We start from the raw sequence: 20,263 nt of genomic DNA, 5'->3' as shown, positions 1-20,263 counted from the left end.
ATGAATCCTGAGAGTGATATGCATGTATCAACTCTGCGTCGCAGGTTTGGTTCAGGAGTATGTATGAAACGTAACTCTTCATACATGGCTTTTACATCTGAGCAAGTGCTTTTTATATTTGCAATAAGTTCTCTCAATTCATCCTTGGAGGTGACATCATTCAGCATTTCTTTGCCTATTCTCACATGGTACCTCCATTTCTCATAGACGATTCTGTAGTGACGTTGTACACTTTTCAACTTTTCAGCTTGGAGTTATTTTCCTTTTTCTGTTAGTGTTCGATTTCTTTCACTTCTTCGTAGCTCTTCCACTTCTTCTGCCAACTCTGTTTCTGTTGTTTCAAGTTGAGCAGATGATTTGGCATTTTTGTGGCAGGTCTCAGTCCCTGCTTCAGACATTTTGAGATGACTTAATAACTTATAACCGACTGTAATAGAGCATATGTAACTACTAAGCTTGAATTGGATCTCTGAATGTATAAATAAGTAATCAGTGAGGTTATCAAATGTATGCACTCATTAACAAGTTTAACTTGACCTCAGCTTTACAACAAAATAACAATAACAATAATAAGATTTAGCTTGTTACTAATAAACCTTAAATGTAGTGAAATATGCTTAGAAAGGCATTACATCACTTATACTTTACAATGAAAATGTTTTTGTCAGTGGAATGACCCTTTAAAGCTCAAGTAAATTGTCCTTTAAGTTTAATACCTTTCATAAAATGTGAAAACGTTCTTCTTTTTTAACTTGAACTTATAACTAATATCTTCTTTCTTTAATATTAACTTATAATTTCTTTACTTTCTTATATGATTAATTTTCATCTTTAAACCCTTTGACATGTAACATTCATGAACACCAACACATCAGCATAGATGATAGACCTGAGTCCTTATTTGCAATTTCCAGATGAACCACTTCTCACACCACCTTTAACTTGAAGGATGTGGTAGAGCACTTCCTGGCTTTATCCTGAAATGTTGCGACTTTGACACAGTCTAATCACCGTAGCTTGCGGTCGTCATGCCGACAGTGCACCGCTGGCGTTGCTTCTCTGATGTGCTGGATGGTCCTTGAACGCAGCGTCGTCTCTCGCTCCAGTCTCGTTGTCTTTCCCACCCGCGCTGAGCAGGCGAGTTCTCACTGTAGCTCTCTTCACGACACAGACACAGGTCGGTTCTTTAAAACGGGCGTTTATTTCTTGGGAGTTTTCATCCTGTAGCCTTCCCTCTTCCGTTACGCCGTGAGAACTACAAAACCGAAATGACACGTATACATAGCCAAACATATTAGCATATTGTGCTACACATATGAATGAAAATAAGAAAATGAAAACATAAAACTAATACCTCGTTGGCCGCTTGTCGTGAAAGGAGATTAATTTAGTTCCTTTTCTGCATAACTTCGTCACAGACCTCCCGTCACATTAAAACTTTATCACAGACTTCAGCAGAGCTTCAAAAAAGACGTCAACCCACGTTGAGTTGTACAGTGTAACAGCAAAACACGCAGTACCAGCACATGAACAAACATTAGTTCCTAGGCACAAGAAACACACACGCATATCGGTTTAACATGTAAAACAAACTGTATTAAATCATGCCATATTTAACGATTATAAAATAACATGAAATAAAGTATTTATTTATCTAATTGAACTATGACATTAATTGTGTTATTCTTTTTAATTAAGGCAACTTCGTTACGTCATTTACTGGGTCTGTAACAACTCACTACCATGACCTGTTGACCCTTTGCCACTTCTATATTTATGAGTAGTTATACACATACCACTTCAATCTCATTAGTATGCATAGAAAGTGACAGGTCACACCTCTCCCTACTTATTAAGCCCCGCCCACTTCCGGCTAAACCCCGCCCACTTCCGGCTAAACCCCGCCCACTTCCACCGGAAGTCCCGCCCCTACATAAGCCCCGCCCCTTCCGCCGGAAGTCCCGCCCCCACTTCCGGTTTTTCAAAATAAAATTAAAAAATATTTTAAAAATGATAAAAATAAAAATGCTGCCCCTACTGGTCACCCCCACTTCCGGTTTTTCAAAATAAAATTTAAAAATATTTTAAAAATGGCAGTATTGACTGCAACTTACAAATACTTGCAAATAACATGAAATATACAACCATATATTTTAAAAGTAATGTCTCAGCTCTAAAGAGCAAGGTCCCGCCACCTAACCACGTCCTGTGCCCCTGTATACAGCAGTATTGACTGTAACTTACAAATACTTGCAAATAACAAGAAATATACAACCATATATTTGTAAAAGTACTGTCAATCTCACTAACTCTCTCTCTCTCGCTCTCTGCTATTCTCTGCCGTGAAAAGTTTGGTGAACAGTCAAGACAGGTGTGGGGACCATAAAACCCCCAGACATCCTCTGCGGGACAAATGGTGGGGCGATGGGGAGGGGACACACACACACACACACACACACACACACACACACACACACACACACACCCCACCACTCACCCCTCATCCGTTAGGGTTAGATAAATAAGAGCCATTCGTCTTTCTCACTCTTCAATATTTTCTCAAGTCGAGAGAAATGGCCAAGAGACGTCTTGATATGGGTGTAATCTGCGAGACACCGCCACCTAGTCACTTCCTGTGCGCCTGTATACAGCAGTATTGACTGCAACTTACAAATACTTGCAAATAACATGAAATATACAACCATATATTTTAAAAGTAATGTCTCAGCTCTAAAGAGCAAGGTCCCGCCACCTAACCACTTCATGTGCCCCTGTATACAGCAGTATTGACTGTAACTTACAAATACTTGCAAATAACAAGAAATATACAACCATATATTTTTTAAAGTACTGTCAATCTCACTAACTCTCTCTCTCTCTGCTATTCTCTGCCGTGAAAAGTTTGGTGAAACAGTCTGAAGACAAGCTAGGACACGTCATAAACCCCCCCCCCCCCGACATCCTCTGCAGGCAAATGGTAGGGCGATGGGGAGGGGGGAACACACACACACACACACACACACATTTAAATTCAGAGGATGAAAAAGCAGAAAACATAACTTGTTTTGTAAAACGGTCAGCACGTCAGTTTCAAGAAAGACGTTTGCATACATAAAAAAGTGTATCTTACAGTTCCTTTTGTGAGAGAATTACACACAAATCTGCAGAGTGTCACTAAAAAGTTGTAACACAGGGACTGACATTCTGTATGGGGTTTCACACGGACACAAAGTCTACTTCATTATCTACTTTGTCAGCTTTTATACACAAAAGTGTATCTTTCAGTAACTTTCTCAGAGAATTTAAGCATAAATCTGTCAAAGATTCTTAACGAAATCTACTTCATTATCTACTTTGTCAGCTTTTATACACAAAAGTGTATCTTTCAGTAACTTTCTCAGAGAATTTAAGCATAAATCTGTCAAAGATTCTTAACGAAATCTACTTCATTATCTACTTTGTCAGCTTTTATACACAAAAGTGTATCTTTCAGTAACTTTCTCAGAGAATTTAAGCATAAATCTGTCAAAGATTCTTAACGAAATCTACTTCATTATCTACTTTTCAGCTTTTATACACAAAAGTGTATCCTTCAGTAACTTTCTCAGAGAATTTAAGCACGTCAGTTTCAAGAAAGACGACAATAATTAGTAGTTAGACATTTTGGAGAAATGTTCTCTGTCGTTCTTAATGCAAAAACAAATCATCTCTACTCCCTTTGGGTGAAGTCCAGGAATGTTCTCGGGGGGAGTGGACACTTGCTGTTACATGGCATAAAGCTTCTGCAGTGTGCCAATAAATGTATAGTTTCCCTAAAGCTCCATACATTTACACATATTGACTAATGACTCAGCACATGAGGGGTAAATACAAAACAAATCTAAATATCACCAATTATTCCAGAATGTGACTAGAATAGAGTCTAGAGAATGGACCCAGGCTTTGTCTTCAGCCATCAACTAAATAGGGGCGTGCTTTTTTTTTTTGAATCACCAGTATGTTACTCACCATTGAAGACAGTGTTGAGGGGGCAAGCAAAGTGTACTCAGCGGCAGATTGCATGGAAGCAGAAAGGCCTGGCTCAGACACCATGTCTCCAAAGGTTGACGGGGAACTTCCAACCAGTTCCATCACCTGTTTAGCTTGAGGGAATTTAAACACCATTAAAAATATGGATTACAGAAAAACAATATATGTAGTAAATCGGGTAATCATTAATAAGGGGAAAATGTGCAAGTCTAACCTGAGTCTGGCATGAGCACTTGATCAATAAGGTGGATGACAATGTCCTTCTTGAGCACCATCTTGATGCCATTGACTGTTAAACTCTCGCCATCACAGCCTTGAAATCAAAGTAACGCGTCTAAAAACATATATTTTAGAAAAGTAATGTTAGTCATGTCAAGTTATCAAGACTGCTGTGTTTCATCGAAACAGTGTACAGAGCAGAAAGGGGAACATTTGTCGCCACATTAACATACCGACTCCTCTATCAGTTTTTGCATACATAAAAAGTGTATCTTACAGTTCCTTTTGTGAGAGAATTACACACAAATCTGCAGAGTGTCACTAAAAAGTTTTACACAGGGACTGACATTCTGTATGAGGGTTTCACACCTGAGCTGCTGGGGGGGGGGGGGGGCGTTGAAAAGGGGGTGAGTATGTTTGGCTCTCTGGTGTGTTAAGAGGCACAGTCTTAAAGAAAAATCTGGTCAGAAAAAGTACTTAACTTTCTACCAGTTGTAAATTGTCTTACATATAAAAAAAGTAAGAGACTCACTGTTTCCTTTGTGAGAGAATTACACATAAATCTGCAGAGTGTCTGTAAAAAGTCTCAAAATCACAAACTGCAGACGCCTCAAGGAGAGACTTGAAAAGATCCAGGCCGAGTGGGGGGAGAAGAAGAAGACTAATAACCAGCAGTTGACTGAAGCCAGGGACTTTTTTCTTTAAAGTAAAATAAAAATGGGAAACTACTATGCAAAACGCTCTGTATATATTGATCAGAATGTAGTCAATACCCTTTTAATAAGTGTGGTGATGAGGACGATTGAAAACAGAATGAGTAGTGACCCCTGTGTAAACAGAATGGCTGAAGTTTGTAAACTAGAAGACATTTTGGCTATCGTGCGTTCTGGCAGTACTATCCCCGGTCATTGGGAAACGATTGTAAACGAAACATTTAAAGTGGTCCTGGAATCTTCATTTTTCCGAAACATTCTGTAACATTATCTCAGAAATGAAACAAACATCAAAAGTGTATCATGTGCTCTCAGTGTATGCTCTGTTTGTAGATGTAATGCATCTCTGTGCAGAAAGCAGCATACACATGAATATTCTGACTGAAGTGAAAAAACTCCATCACGATATCTCCAGTCATATGGGGAACTCTAAGCTGGAGACGGTCCTGCGGATGTTGCAATCAGTATAACTATTTGATTTTTGGGTGTGAAAAATAAAAAAGTGTTTTTACATTTAAAAACTGTTGTCTTCATTATAGCAAGGGGGGAGCGTGTCTCATACATGTGTATTACAGTCCTTCTTTTTGTGTTTTTCAGTGTTTTTCTGTGTGTCTGTACACACAAAGCACAAATCATTTCAAACAAACCCTGAATCAAATTTAGAGAGGACCATTAAGAGTCAGATTCTTAATGAAATCTACGGACACAAAGTACTTCATTATCTACTTTTCAGCTTTTATACACAAAAGTGTATCTTTCAGTATATTTTTGAGAGAATTTAAGCATAAATCTGCCAAATGTTTCAAAAACAGCCTTGTTTCACTGAAATAGCCTCAAAATCACAAACTGCCATTAAGAGTCAGATGCTTTTACGGAATCTAATAAAACAGAGTATTTTCTACAGATGACTCCTCCCACTCAACGCAATAAGTACCATCCCATTCAGCAAATCATATAAAACTAAGGACCCCCCACTAAGACGACCGTTGAAAGTAGCCATGAATCTGAGAAAACCAAGTCTGATATAGCCTCCCCTTATTATCACCAGGATAACGGATATGGGCTTAATGACTGGATGTTACAAAGTAGGGGAGAGGATGTTCCCGAAGAAGAGCCCTCCTCTATATCATATCCATGTAAGGTCTTTAGGACAAAAGAGGACCACGATAACATGACATATGAAGAATATCTTTCTTTAAAAGATGGTATTATAGATAACCTTTATAGAAACAGTATATCTCATACCACTCGCCAAGATCGCAAACGACAATTAGCAGAAAAGAAAAGAAAAAGTAAAGAAAAACGAAGAAAAATGAAAAGGAGAAGAAAAATGAAAAGCAAACGCAGAATGCGAATGAAAAGAAAAGGACGGAAAACCAAAAAGACAAAACGAAGGAAGGTGAAAGAAAAAGGAACAAAGTGAAGAAATGTAATGGTGTTGTTGAGTCATTACCGGATCATAATAATCTTATAGATCATCTACCGCTAACCGACTGCTGCGAATGTGTTGAACAAATACCAAAAGCAATGGCAGAGCTTTGCTTCAATATAATGAGAGAAAAAGCACGATACTGTGGAATTGCCCAAATTGGTGACAGTGCCAGAACATGCATTAAAAGAATGTTGGAGGATTTCTATTCTAGTATCGGTTGTCATTACATCGAGGGATATGCCAAAACGTGTGACGACATAGACAAAGCTTTTGAAGACAATTATATGGTACCTGTCCTTACAGCTAAACAAATCCTACGCCAGGTATTCAACAGACCACAAGAAGCACAAGAAGCTCCAGAAAGGATTACATTCAGAGCTAATAACGGTGAAACCGAAGAAGAAGCAAAGCAGATTATAATCGTTGCGGGTGAAAGGATAGAGAATTTGCATGTGATGTTAATGCATTTATCTGATATAAAAAATGCATTTGTTTACTTCCAAGAGACCCCTAAACATCTACTGGGGCAATGTGAATTGAACGATAAACCGATCACTGTCAATGAAACGCGGAGAGAAGCAGCAGTGCAAATCGTTAAGTCTATTACCTTGTATGCACTACGGCATTAACTTGGTAAAATGTAATGTGTTTTTATGAAAGTGTGTTGAATGTTGTGTTTTCAATTAAACAACCACTACAAAATGAAAATGTGTTTTATTTTTTTTTTGCTCTCATATATAGTAATAGTATTGTAAACGAAACATTTATAATAAATCTTCGACAGGCTGCCACACAGCCTGCAATCCGTCACCCCGACCCTCAGTATGTGCACTAAAGAATGGGCAAAGATTACGGCTTTTTCGGTTTTCTAACCACCATTAGGCGTCTAAAAAAGAGTTGGTTTTACTGAGGCACCATTTTTTGCACGTAATGGATGTCCTGTGGTGCTGGTCAGTCAGAGTTGAATAGGCCTGCGTCAGGGGTTCACACCAAAAGCCATAAAGGAGTCTTTTGTCATTGATGAGCGAGGTCATCTCTCTCCTCCACTGGCCAATAAACTTTCGCATTCTCCACTTTTTTATGATTTTGTTTAGCTCACGGACCCCAAACAAAAGTGCAAAGAATTGAATTAATCACAGGGAAATGAATAAAGGATTAATTTGCATTGATTTTTGCTCCACCACAAATGGAGTCATTTTCTTGACCATAAGGACCTGAGATGTGCACCAACCTGGTGACCAAATACAAGAAGCATCTGACCTATGTGCTGTCCAACAAGGGTTTCTCCACCAAGTACTAAGACATGTTTTGCAAGGGGATCAAATACTTATTTCCTCCACTATATTTGACTCTTCACTTGCTGTAACAAATATGCATTTCCTCTCTGTGGGACGAATAAGGGTATTCTGATAATTCCTCATACATACTCCTTTAAACCATTTTTTAAAAGTTAAGACATTCAATGGTAACCTTGTTAACAGAAGTGGCAATAACAGAGTGATATTGACTTTTAGTGATTTATTTATTATGCACTTTTTTCCTGCAGGTGTGGCTTGAGGAAGGAACACAGCGGCGGAGGAAAATGCCACAATGTCAATGGGGGTACATGAGCCAACCACCTTAGGTATAAAGGCAGGGTTGGGCTTCAGCAACACTCTCGTTTGCCCCGGGGCAAACTGAGTGCACGAAGGATGTACAGGCAATAAGGCTGTAAAACTCCTGAGCTCTGTGAAGTGTTTTCACTTATCTTTTTTTTATGTCTTGAGTATATTGTATGTTGCATTATTGGAGAAGCTTAGGACCCAGGGTTAGGGCTAGGATTTTCATTGCCTAAACAACGCTGTTGTGCATACAGTATGTCAATACAACTTGGTATGTTGAATTGAAACTTGTGTCCAACAGTATAATCAACCAGTGCTGCTATAAACTGCCATCACGTCTCCCCCTGCCACGGAGCTTATAGCAGCACTGGTTGATTATACTGTTGGGGTGAGTGGTGGGGTGTGTGTGTGTGTGTGTGTGTGTGTGTGTGTGTGTGTGTGTGTGTGTGTCCCCTCCCCATCGCCCCACCATTTGTCCCGCAGAGGATGTCTGGGGGTTTTATGGTCCCCACACCTGTCTTGACTGTTCACCAAACTTTTCACGGCAGAGAATAGCAGAGAGCGAGAGAGAGAGAGTTAGTGAGATTGACAGTACTTTTACAAATATATGGTTGTATATTTCTTGTTATTTGCAAGTATTTGTAAGTTACAGTCAATACTGCTGTATACAGGGGCACAGGACGTGGTTAGGTGGCGGGACCTTGCTCTTTAGAGCTGAGACATTACTTTTAAAATATATGGTTGTATATTTCATGTTATTTGCAAGTATTTGTAAGTTGCAGTCAATACTGCCATTTTTAAAATATTTTTAAATTTTATTTTGAAAAACCGGAAGTGGGGGTGACCAGTAGGGGCAGCATTTTTATTTTTATCATTTTTAAAATATTTTTTAATTTTTTTTGAAAAACCGGAAGTGGGGGCGGGACTTCCGGCGGAAGGGGCGGGGCTTATGGAGGGGCGGGACTTCCGGTGGAAGTGGGCGGGGTTTAGCCGGAAGTGGGCGGGGCTTAATAAGTAGGGAGAGGTGTGACCTGTCACTTTCTATGCATACTAATGAGATTGAAGTGGTATGTGTATAACTACTTTTATGGCTAAAAATTAAAATTGCTTACTGATCGATTTGGAAACTAATGCGGTTACACTGAACTTATTCTTAACATAAATGGCAACGCCACCACCTTTATTAGGCCGGTCGGTACGATACACATTAAAACCATTTAAGGCAATTTCAGAGGCCAAAATAGATTTGTTTAGCCATGTTTCTGATAAAACGGTGACGTCAGCGTCAGTCGAGCTCGCCCAGATACGGACAAAATCTAGTTTCCCTAACAGACTGCGCACATTCAAGTGGATGAAACCCAACCCAGACCTAGCTTTAAAATCAGCAGGAGTAGCGATCTGACTACTACTACTGGGCGGACCAGGGTTAGGTTGTACATTTCCTGACAGTAATAACAACAACAAAAACAGGCATCTTTTCCTCTTAAATGACACACATACATTGTCATCTAATTTAGAAACATCGGAAAAGTCTGCGAGAGTGTGATTTGAGCTTAAGAAGCAGTCCTGAAGAACCATCATCGCAGGAAAACAAAAAAGACAAACATATTTTGTCGAGCAGATTGTCTGTGACAAGGCAACCGGTAATTGTTTGAGCAACACATCCGAACCTTTGCAGGGGATGCCCACTGCGGGTTCTCAGAATGACTAGAGATCTTCTCATAGTCCAAAACAGTTAACAGGCACAGCAGAATCCCAATATGGGCCATTTTCCCAGACCAGCACACAGTATCCACGATGTTCCTGGAGCAAAATCAGCACAGCAGCAAAGGACAGGCGAAAACAGCAGCGTGGAAGCGCTCCGGTCCCTCCGTGGTATCCCTGGGGTGAAAGCAGGCCTCTGCAACATCAGAACCAGGACAGGTGGAAAGCAGGCAGGCCCCAGCGGTGGTAAAATCCTCCTTCGCACAGCAGGCCAAGCCAATTATGGGTGATAATTCAAACACTATAAACCTATCCGAGACTCAGAATGAAAAGGACCTTGGTGTGAATGTTGATAATACCCTGACATTTAGTGACCATATCCGTCGGGCAAGTAACAAAGCCAATGGTATCCTAGCAATGATCCGCAGATCATACACTTATTTGGACTCTGACGTAGTACGTAGTTTATACATCTCTCTTGTACGGCCACTCCTCGAGTATGGGAATGTCGCTTGGTCCCCCATGTACAAAAAGGATGCTGAGCTCATCGAGAAAATACAGAGAAGGGCAACGAAGCTGGTTCCAGAACTAAAGGACCTACCATATCAAGAACGACTGCAACGTCTTAAAATCCCGAGTATGTATTATAGAAGGGCGAGGGGAGATATGATCGAAGTTTTCAAATATCTCCACAACATCTACAAAACATCATGCCCACTACAACGGGATTATAACACCAGGACTCGTGGACACTGCCTCAAGTTGAAGAAACAGTACTCAAGACTGGCTATCCGCCGCAACTTTTTCAGCCTGCGTGTGGTTGACTTGTGGAATGATCTGCCAGAAAGCGTTGTCACATCCAAGACGGTTAACTGTCTCAAATCCCGCCTCGACCACTACTGGTCAAACATCACCTTCACTTTGGACTATGTGACTGTTGCCAGCATCCATAGTAAATAAAGAATCAGTGATCTACTCATTTATTTATGAGCGACTAAAAGGCCTTAGGCCTATTACAGCCGTATCCTATTGATTGATTGATTGAAGCCCGAAGCGTGGATCCACTCCGTCTCTCCGTGACGACTCCGGGGTAAAAACCTCTCCAGTACAGCCGTATTCTACAGGTGGGAGCAGGCCTCCGTAGATCGCAGATCGCAGATCGCAGGCAGCCACAGGTGGAGCCGCTCCGTCTCTTCGCGACGAGCAGGCCTCCGTAAATCTCAGATCGCATGCAGCAACAGGTGGAGCCACTCCGTCTCTTTGCGACGTCTCCGGAGGAAAAACACCTCAGTACAGCCGTACTCGACAGGTGGGAGTAGGCCTCCGCAGATCGCAGACAACTAAAACTACTACTTGTATAAGCAGCGATGGCTAAAAGTTTGTAAGCAGGAGAGCTAGATGCTAACAGATGCTAGATGCTAAAAGATGCCAGCTGCTAACAGGTAAGTGCGAGCCTGTAGAAATTGCGACTGTCTCCAATGACAGGCTGCATGGCAATGGAGGCCAAACTTAAGGGGAAGAAACTCAGCTATCAGACAATATTAACCATTTTTAGCAAAACGAAACATACTGTAAGGGTAATGACAAAGGCTCTGAATTAGCCCTGAGAGAAAAAATGCTAACACACTTAGCACAGAAATCACGTTAAAATACCCTTATTATCGTATCTGCACAAACAAGATATCGATTAGCAAACTGAGATTGCACAGATTCGACAGGTATTGGTATCATTACTGACCGATCCGAACTCGCGACATGAGAAGCTAACAAAGACATCACACCACGTAGCATTAGGTAGCCAACACGGCAATATGTCTTACCTTTGTTGTTTTCTGATCAAAAGTGTTCTTCAATGGCATTAAAACAATAAAAACGCTGCTGAAGCTTAATCCATACGTTAATCCAATGTTTCTGTGTCACTTTGAAATTATTAAATAAAACTAGTTTTCAGTTTTCAGATTTCAGAGCTTGCTTTGGGCAAACTGCGTGCGCATAGTTCTCATTTCTCAATGGTAATGTGTGTGTGTGTAGGTGGAAATTCCCCTTCAATTATATTGGCTCTAACGGTTCAAAAGAGATGTCAATCATCAAAAACGACCAATGGGTTCCAGAGAAACGGCAAATATGCCCATTTCCACCCAAATGACCCCAGAGGTGGGTTTATTTTGCTAAACCTCTCTAAAAAGGTAAAATGTCACTTGTTTTGCATCAATCTTGATACAGGGTACATATTATATGTTGTACTTTGGATTCCTAAAGCTTTTAGTCTACCATCCCATCATTCAAGGGTGGTTTTCACTATAAGTAATGGTTTATTTTTGGACGGACACTATAATTTACATTTGTTTTACTATGTTCAATCTGAATTTACTTTAAAATAATAAATCTATATTGATTCTGACTCTTCTACATCCAACTCACAGGTTTATCATTGCTTTGAGAAAAAAGATTATTAATTTACCCCTTTTAGTTATAGTCATTTGTTCTGGGAATGTCATTACCGAGCCTGAGACCTGAAAAACAGGCTAGTCTGTTTTTCAGGTCTCAGAAAAGTCAGAATCAATGTAGATCTTTTTATTTTAAAGTAAATTCAGATTGAACATAGTAAAAAAAATGTAAATTATAGTGTCTGTCCAAAAATAAACCATTACTTATAGTGAAAACCACCTTTGAATGATGGGATACTAGACTTAGTCCAGCAAATATGTAAATAATTGTGCTTTTGATGATAAAAACATGAAATTTGGCACACTGTTAGAGCATGCCCTAAGGAAGATTTTTGGCTATAGGGCCATCGCAAATGTGTCCATTGGTTGTTATTATACCAGTAGCTTGGGATCTAGACCACCTAGGATCTTGATTCTGGTGGCTAATCCAACATTGTCAAGGATGGGGAATGCATTGGTACTATTTAAAACATGCTAGAATGTAGCTAACTATATGTATCTGGTATTCAGGGAACAAAATACACAGTAAACCATTAAAATATTTATTATGGTGAAGTAATACATATTACAGGTTTTCAACTAAACGCAGACTTAGTTCTGAAAACACAGTCCACCACAGTGGCAAAGGGCAGTGTACTGAATTGCTACCTTGACACATTTGCATTGTCCACTGCATCCCTTTTTGCATCCACAGCGGAGGAGTTCACGACAGGCCTGGGTCGCTTCTGGTAATGTGGTCCAGTAAACTTCCCATCCACCTGTTGCCTTCCTCTTCCACCCCTAGTCACCTGGGGATGGGAGTTCAGGGGCTGCAAACATCATCTGTCTCCAGCAGTAACCAGCTTGGAAGGCAGCTCTCTTTGTGTGCTGAATCAATGCTGCTTGTGTTGGGAGGAATCCTTCAATTGTTCTACCTTTCTGGGTGAAGAGCTGCCTGATTGACTGACTCCTGGCTGCTAGTGCGGTCATACAGCAATACCATAAATCGCTCCAGACTCTCCATCCAGTTGTGTACGGAGTCTGGGGTGGCAGCCAAGGCACAGAAGGCTCTAGTGACATCATCAAACGTCATCCATTTATCCCACGCTGTCTTCTTGCCCCTGCCACCAAAAGATGACACTGTCACATCCAGTAAATGCATGGAACATTGGTAAGGCTATGCATCGATCTGGACCTAGTGACCTCGCCATCTCATGAGTTGCTAAATGCCGAAAACTCTTCCCAGCTCCAAAGGCAACCCACAGCAGTGATGTTGAGGGATTGGGCTGCTGTGATTGCCAGTACTACCACATCCTTGTCAACTGTGCGTATTGACACCTTGCTATACCCTTCCTTCACAGCATCTCCTAGGTGCAGTAGGATGCAGGTATCAGCCACCTCATGTGTGCATGTTGCAAGTACTGATTATTTGTTTGCCAGTGTTGAGGGCTGTCACTGGTTGCCAGGAAGAAGAACAGTTCAGCCTTCTTGTCTTCAATGCGCAGAAACTCTGGCCAGTTTCCAGGAATGACACTGGATGGCTCAACGCGTCTATGAACTCCCTTCCCTCTCTTGCTGCGTGTTTCAGCCTTCAGACTTTCGGGGAAATATTCATCCCAACGTCGGCCCAAAGAGTAGACCCATCAAGGATGAAGCCTTAACTGTGGGGTGGGATGCACTCTCTTGTAATGAAATCAGGTCCTCCAAACAGCCCACCAAGTCTGACTTGGTACCAGTTCTGAGCTTGCCCATTTTTGACAATGATGATGGACATGCCTGGTTTTCAAGTTTATTATATTTCACATAATTAATCCCAAAAAACTCATCCAGACTTCCATCACGTATCTCAGATACAATGTACAGCCTAGAGAACAGAGAACAGTCATTCTTCAGAGATGAGAGCTGTTGTGGGACCTGGACTTCTCTCGGACTGGAGGCCGGCTGAATAGAGGGACGTTTTTCCTTTTGATAGGATCTTTGATGGGCTTTGTCTGTTTGACCAGGCGCTCACTGACATACAGTGGAGGAAATAAGTATTTGATCCCTTGCAGATGTTGTAAGTTTACCCACTTACAAATAAACAAACAGTCTATAATTGTAATGGTAGATTTAATTTATCAGAGCTGTGGCTGATGGGCCATTAGGTGTGTAAACAAAGAGAGTCACACACAGCTGATCACCTGACAGCTGCCGTTTCATTCAGACTATTTAAAAAAAACAACGATCTGATTTTAACATTGCACAACAATGAACTCAATGTGTGATTGTTATAGCAGTAATATTAAACACTAATAATACAGTAAACTATTAACAATACTATAATATTATAGCCCGTTTGCCCATGGTGAGGTGACGAGGCTTCATTAAAAATAAACATATTTTTAGTGAATTACTGAGATTGGGTAAATTAAATAACGTTTTAATGAAGTTGACTACAGTAAATTCATATTTGTCAGTGCTTTCATGTCAATTCGGCGAACATAAACATAAATGATCGTGAAGATGATTAAATTATGATTACAAATCGGTAGTGAGAGGTGCTGCATTTCCTCCCGTCGGATGTGATATAAAAACAAACCAATTTGTTTTTCAGTTGTAAACTCACGTGGATTAAACCACATGTATTAGTGCTTTCATGTCAATTCGGCGAACATATGATGATTAAATGATCGTGAGGATGATGATTAAATTGTTTGTATGAGCCGGTCTGCATTTCCTGATGAAAAAACAAACCGATGGTTTTGTAGTTGTAGTACCCCAACGTGGATTAAACAACATTATTTTGTTAAATAGGTGATGTTTTGTAAATGATTACATGTCTCTTATTTAGCACAGAATATGATCCTATCCGTGACATATGGATCTTAACAAAGGTCCGCTATATCAGATACCTGTAGAGATCTATCAGCTGTTTATTTCACATGAGTTCCAGTGGCAGCTTTTTAATCACTGCTCCCCCTGGTGGATCCATGATCCATTGCAGCTGGTTTCATTATCATTTAATTTATTTATCAAGGAGGCGTATCACGTATCGGTTTTCCTTTCAGTGAGGGCCCACCCCGTGCCGATCACGGGCCCACATCGGTAGGGGCGCCCGAAATGAGGTGCTACATCTGTATCATGACAGGGCACCCACAGCCAAGTAACAATTAAACATGAATTAAGTCGGCACGGCGACCCACATTGAAAATGACTTAGGCCTCCCTTTGATGATCAAATCACTGAAACACAAAGTCCATCCTCCTGTCCTTTTGGATGAAGCACTTGATGGCGGGTCATGCAGCTGATCCTTTGCCACTCCAGTTTATCATTGTAACTCAATCTTGAAAATGACTCGGTTAAAAATGTCTCAGCGATGTCATCACTATCACTGACATGAGCCATCATGAACGAATGTATGCTAATCATAAATCTATCGATTTGATTTATGATTAGAAAATTATAAAAGTAGGGTCGACATGTGGATATTATCAGGCTGAACAAAACGTGCATTTATCTAACAGGTTCGTTTTCCACAGACCTTATTTCGAGCTATTTTCCAAAACCCTATGGAGAAATCCCATTGCTTTTTTGTTGAGGGAACCCATGCGCAGCTTACTTCTGGGTTTTATGACGCGTCACTGCACCTCTCTATACACATGCATAAACTTCACAGCGGGTGGAACTTGTCATAAAGTCCGCGAAAATAAAGCCCACCCATTTAGAGGGAAGATATGATTGGTCAATTGTACTGTCATTTGACATTACTCTCTCGTTGAATTACTATAGCAGGACCACCAATCAGCTCCTATCTTCACAGTAACGGAGCCTACACACGGCGGCGTGCGTTGCCGCTTCAACGCTTCTGCCCATTCACTTTGAATGGGGTGACATCACGATTCGCCGAACTGCTTTGTGGGAGCAAAGCGTAGCTTCTCTCGCGGTGCTCACTGCAAAAGTAGAGCAATGTTCTATTTTTGCCGCCTCGACGGAGGCGTCAGCCAATCAAATCTCGCGTATGCAAATCTGACATTACAAGCGCTAGCCAATCAAACCGCGTGTATGTTGGGAGAGCCAGACCGCAGTTATTTCCCATATGTAAAAAAATGGAGGAGAAAAAGATCGTGGCGGTACTATATGACCAGTCCCTCTTTACATACAGGGATACAAACTGGAGGAGCCAGGCATGGGGGGAGGTGGCAGAGACAGTGGGTGAAACTGGTAGGTTTTCGCCTTTTTGGGGAGTTTATATCCAGTGTACTTCGTTTGAATGGACAGCTAGCAAGCATAGACAGTATATTTAGCCAGCATGGATGTAGCATGAATGCTTTGCTTTGTATGTCCGGGGCGGGACATTCATGTGATTGGTTGTTGGTCGCGTTGTTCGTAAAAAATCCCCAAGCTTCAGACACGCCCACCGCCAAGCGGTAACGCATGCCGCTGTGTGTAGGGGCCGTAACTCGCAGAGACGAGCTTCTTTCATTTAACCCTTCACATTCAAACAGAAACTGAACAGGCAGATTCGAAGGATTTATTTCTTTGGAAATGTTATTGTAAATACAATTAAATCAATTATTTTGGTAAAACTAATGACAAATATAACAAAACAATATTTAAAAAAATAATAATTTTAAAAAAAGTGTTTTTTTTTATGTTTTCAAATATAATTTTTTAGAATATCTTAGGCCTAGGCACATGTCTTTAGCTATGTAGAATGTGATGGCATCTGTTATATCTTTGTGTCTTTGTGAGCTAGTTAAGTAGGCCGTTGCTCTGTAAAGCGCGTCCTTAATTGATGACTGTGATGTGGTGGATGAAGTCGAGGGGGCATGCTCGTGAACTGTCAACAGGGGGGCGGGGGGAGCCTTGCTGCGGGGAAACTGTGGACCTCTGTCGCCTGGCAGCGCAACTGAAATGATGACGTATAAAAACACACAGATGGCCAGTCCGCCCCTGCTTCACTGTACTTTTTTTTGTTCCACGTCGGACTCCTTAAACCCAAAGTATTTCCAAACAGCAGAATTTGTTTTACCTTTCTTGTTCACGAGTTGCTCTTGTTCTGCCAACTTCGCTTGCGCTGAACTCTCATAACTATTGTCACTCACAACCTGGACGAGAGGGCTTTTATGGAGGGGCGAAAGCGCACACAGCAAAATAATCGTTTTATTTAGATTACGTTGTTTTCGTAATCGTTGCAAGCCAAAATCGTAATCAAGATTAAAATAATATTAATTGCACAGCCCTACATTGTAGCTGGATCTAATGATGAAGCTAAGTCTGCCAAATACCATCTCCCAAAGATTCCTCCAGGTACGTTTTTATTGCTCCAGGTTTTCCCATGCTGTCCACTCGCCCTGCTCGGCTTGTGGGGCTGACTTTGAGCATCATTCTGCCTACACCCGCTGCCCCCCCAAGCCCCTTCTTGATGTACAAATTGACTGTTTTCTCCAGCTTCTCAACTTTGGTGATGGGTAACCCGTAGAGTGTCACAGGCCACATCAGATGGGGGATCAATCAGAAATGTAAGCCCCACAGTTTTAACTTGCCACAGGGAGTATGGTCTTGTCTCTCCTCAGTTGGTCGCTCTCGTCGGAGTCTTTGAGTATTGCATTATGACATCACCCCAAGTTCTTGACTGGCATCTCCGACACCATTGGATTGGGTGTTGCGTTCATATGGGACCTCTGGTCTGTGATGTTGTTGATAATTTTCAGATCCAAAAGCATTGGCTAAGTCCAGGAAAAAGACATACAGGTCTCATCCTTCCTTCTTTGCAGCTTGATTCTGATGCCATATCATGCTTGTATGTACTAAGCATCTCGACATACCTGGTATACCAGCTTTTTGCACACACATGTCAATCAAGTTGTCAATTTCAGGTAAGTTGTTGGAGCTGTCCTTTCCTTCTTCACCGCTTTCTCAATCTCACCTTAGAGGGTGATGCCATGGTTGAGGAATGGGTGGCATGTCTTCAGGTGGCACATTTTGAGTGACCCATTAGTCACTCAAACTTGTGTACTGGCAGTGAATCTCTCATGAAGGCCGCCAGCGACAGCCCAAGCTCACCTCCTTTAAGTACTTCATCCGGCCTTGATATATTTGTAACCCTCTGATAGATGTTAACTTACCATAGATGTCTAAAGTGCCATCCCCACTTTAACTAGCTGTGAGGTGTGACTCCTAATATACTCCTTACTCATATTTACTCTGTATAAAACAGCTTGGTTTTACCTCCATGTTGTAGCCGCTTAGATGATCCATAAAGTTTACCGTTGAACTGACAGCTTTCAGATGCATGGATTTAAAAAGTGTAGAGCAAGATTGCACATCTTAAGTGCGGATTGGTAACTCTTATAGATTCTTATAACATAATCATATGAATAATAGTCAACTAAAGGCATCAGGAGTCAATTTACAACTTCCAAAGTTAAAGAACCCTACAGCTGCGTATTTTGCCACCCAAGAACATTTCGAGTTGTGCTGCATTATTTCACTGGACATGACCACTGTCTCCGTGTGTTTTTGTTAAGGTGCCGTCTCGCTGACAGGACTCTACCTGATGTATGGATACGGTGCCGCCCTTGTCTGCAACATGATTGGTTTTGTCTATCCAGCATATTATTCGTGAGTATCTTTTTATTAAGATACGGACCTGTTTGTTGTGTTTCCTGCACTCACAAATACATGAAATAATCCTGAAACGTTTCTAGTCTGCCTTCACACACAAGGCTGAAAGAGACTGTCTGTCACAATTTTGATAGAGCAAAAACTATAAGTCCCCTGAGATAAATGCTAACATTAAACAAATATTTGACTGTTCTGGTTTCTGGTATTGGCCGCTCTGTCTCTGTCACATGTATCAGTTATACATGCATGCCGATGCCAGTGGTACTTCAGTACAGTTTTACTTGTACTTAATTCTTCCATTTTATGCCAGTTTATACACCTTATCCTTTTTCACAGACACGGAAATCCATGGGTGGGCATTTGATTTCCGAGGGTGGGCTCACGGTAAAAATCTGATATGTAACATATGTGTATCTTGAATTTCACTGACCTGAATAAAACATAGTTAAAGCATATATATTTGTCTCAATCATTCAAAAGAGTAAATGTGTAACATTACTGCAAACACGCATGTTTCAGAATATCAGAATCAGAATACCTTTATTAGTCCCACAGAGGGGACATTTACATTGTTAGAGTAGAAAAAGAACCACAGACATCTTAATGTTACATATGTTACATGCGTTAAAAAGTATTAAAGTAAAAAAAAAAATATATATATATAATACAAAATATAATAAAAAATAAAAGGTTACACAATTTACAAAATACACATCCTGTAACAGTTCTTAGGATTTAGCAACCAGGTATATATTGCCGTTATTAACGGCATATATATATATACTGTATATATATATATATATTGCACATATAGCACATATTGCACATAGTTGGCTGGTATTTAACAGCAAGGGGTGTTATAGTCTGTGTTGTTGTGTGTGTGGGGGTCTACTAGGGGCAGTGCTGGTTGTATAGTCTGACCGCTGCAGGAAGGAAGGAAGGACCTGCGGTATCTCTCCGTGAGACAGCGGGGGTGCAGCAGCCTGTCGCTGAAGGAGCTGCACAGTGAAGACAGGATGTCCTGTAGGGGGTGGGACACATTGTCCAGCAGGGAGGACAGCTTGGCTGCCATTTTCCTGTCTCCCACCACCTCCACAGTGTCCAGAGGACTCCCCAGGACAGAGCTGGCCTTCCTTACCAGTCTGTTCAGTCTCTTCTTGTCAGCAGCCGAGATGCTGCTGCCCCAGCAGGCCACACCATAGAAATGGCTGATGCCACGATAGAGTCATAAAATGTCTGAAAGATGAATTATTATTATTATTATTATGAATATATTATATTATAATTGTAATGTAAAAATATTCACGCTGCCATATCACCTCTTCATATCAGCATACATTTAAATGTATTTGGACCTACACATTCTATTAATATTTATCCATGGCCTATTGAAAATAATAATGCAAATTTCTCGTGTGAGGGCCCAAATCCTTGATGCCGGTTCAGATTTTTCTGCACCTCATCACCTTAATTGGGCGTTTTCTCAGTTTTGTGAGATGGCGCTGGCGTTGATTATCTCCCGCTCCTCCACCA

The sequence above is a fragment of the Gymnodraco acuticeps genome, unplaced genomic scaffold (assembly GCF_902827175.1).
Source record: "Gymnodraco acuticeps unplaced genomic scaffold, fGymAcu1.1, whole genome shotgun sequence".
NCBI lineage: Eukaryota > Metazoa > Chordata > Actinopteri > Perciformes > Bathydraconidae > Gymnodraco > Gymnodraco acuticeps.
Note: the sequence above shows the minus strand (reverse complement) of the source record.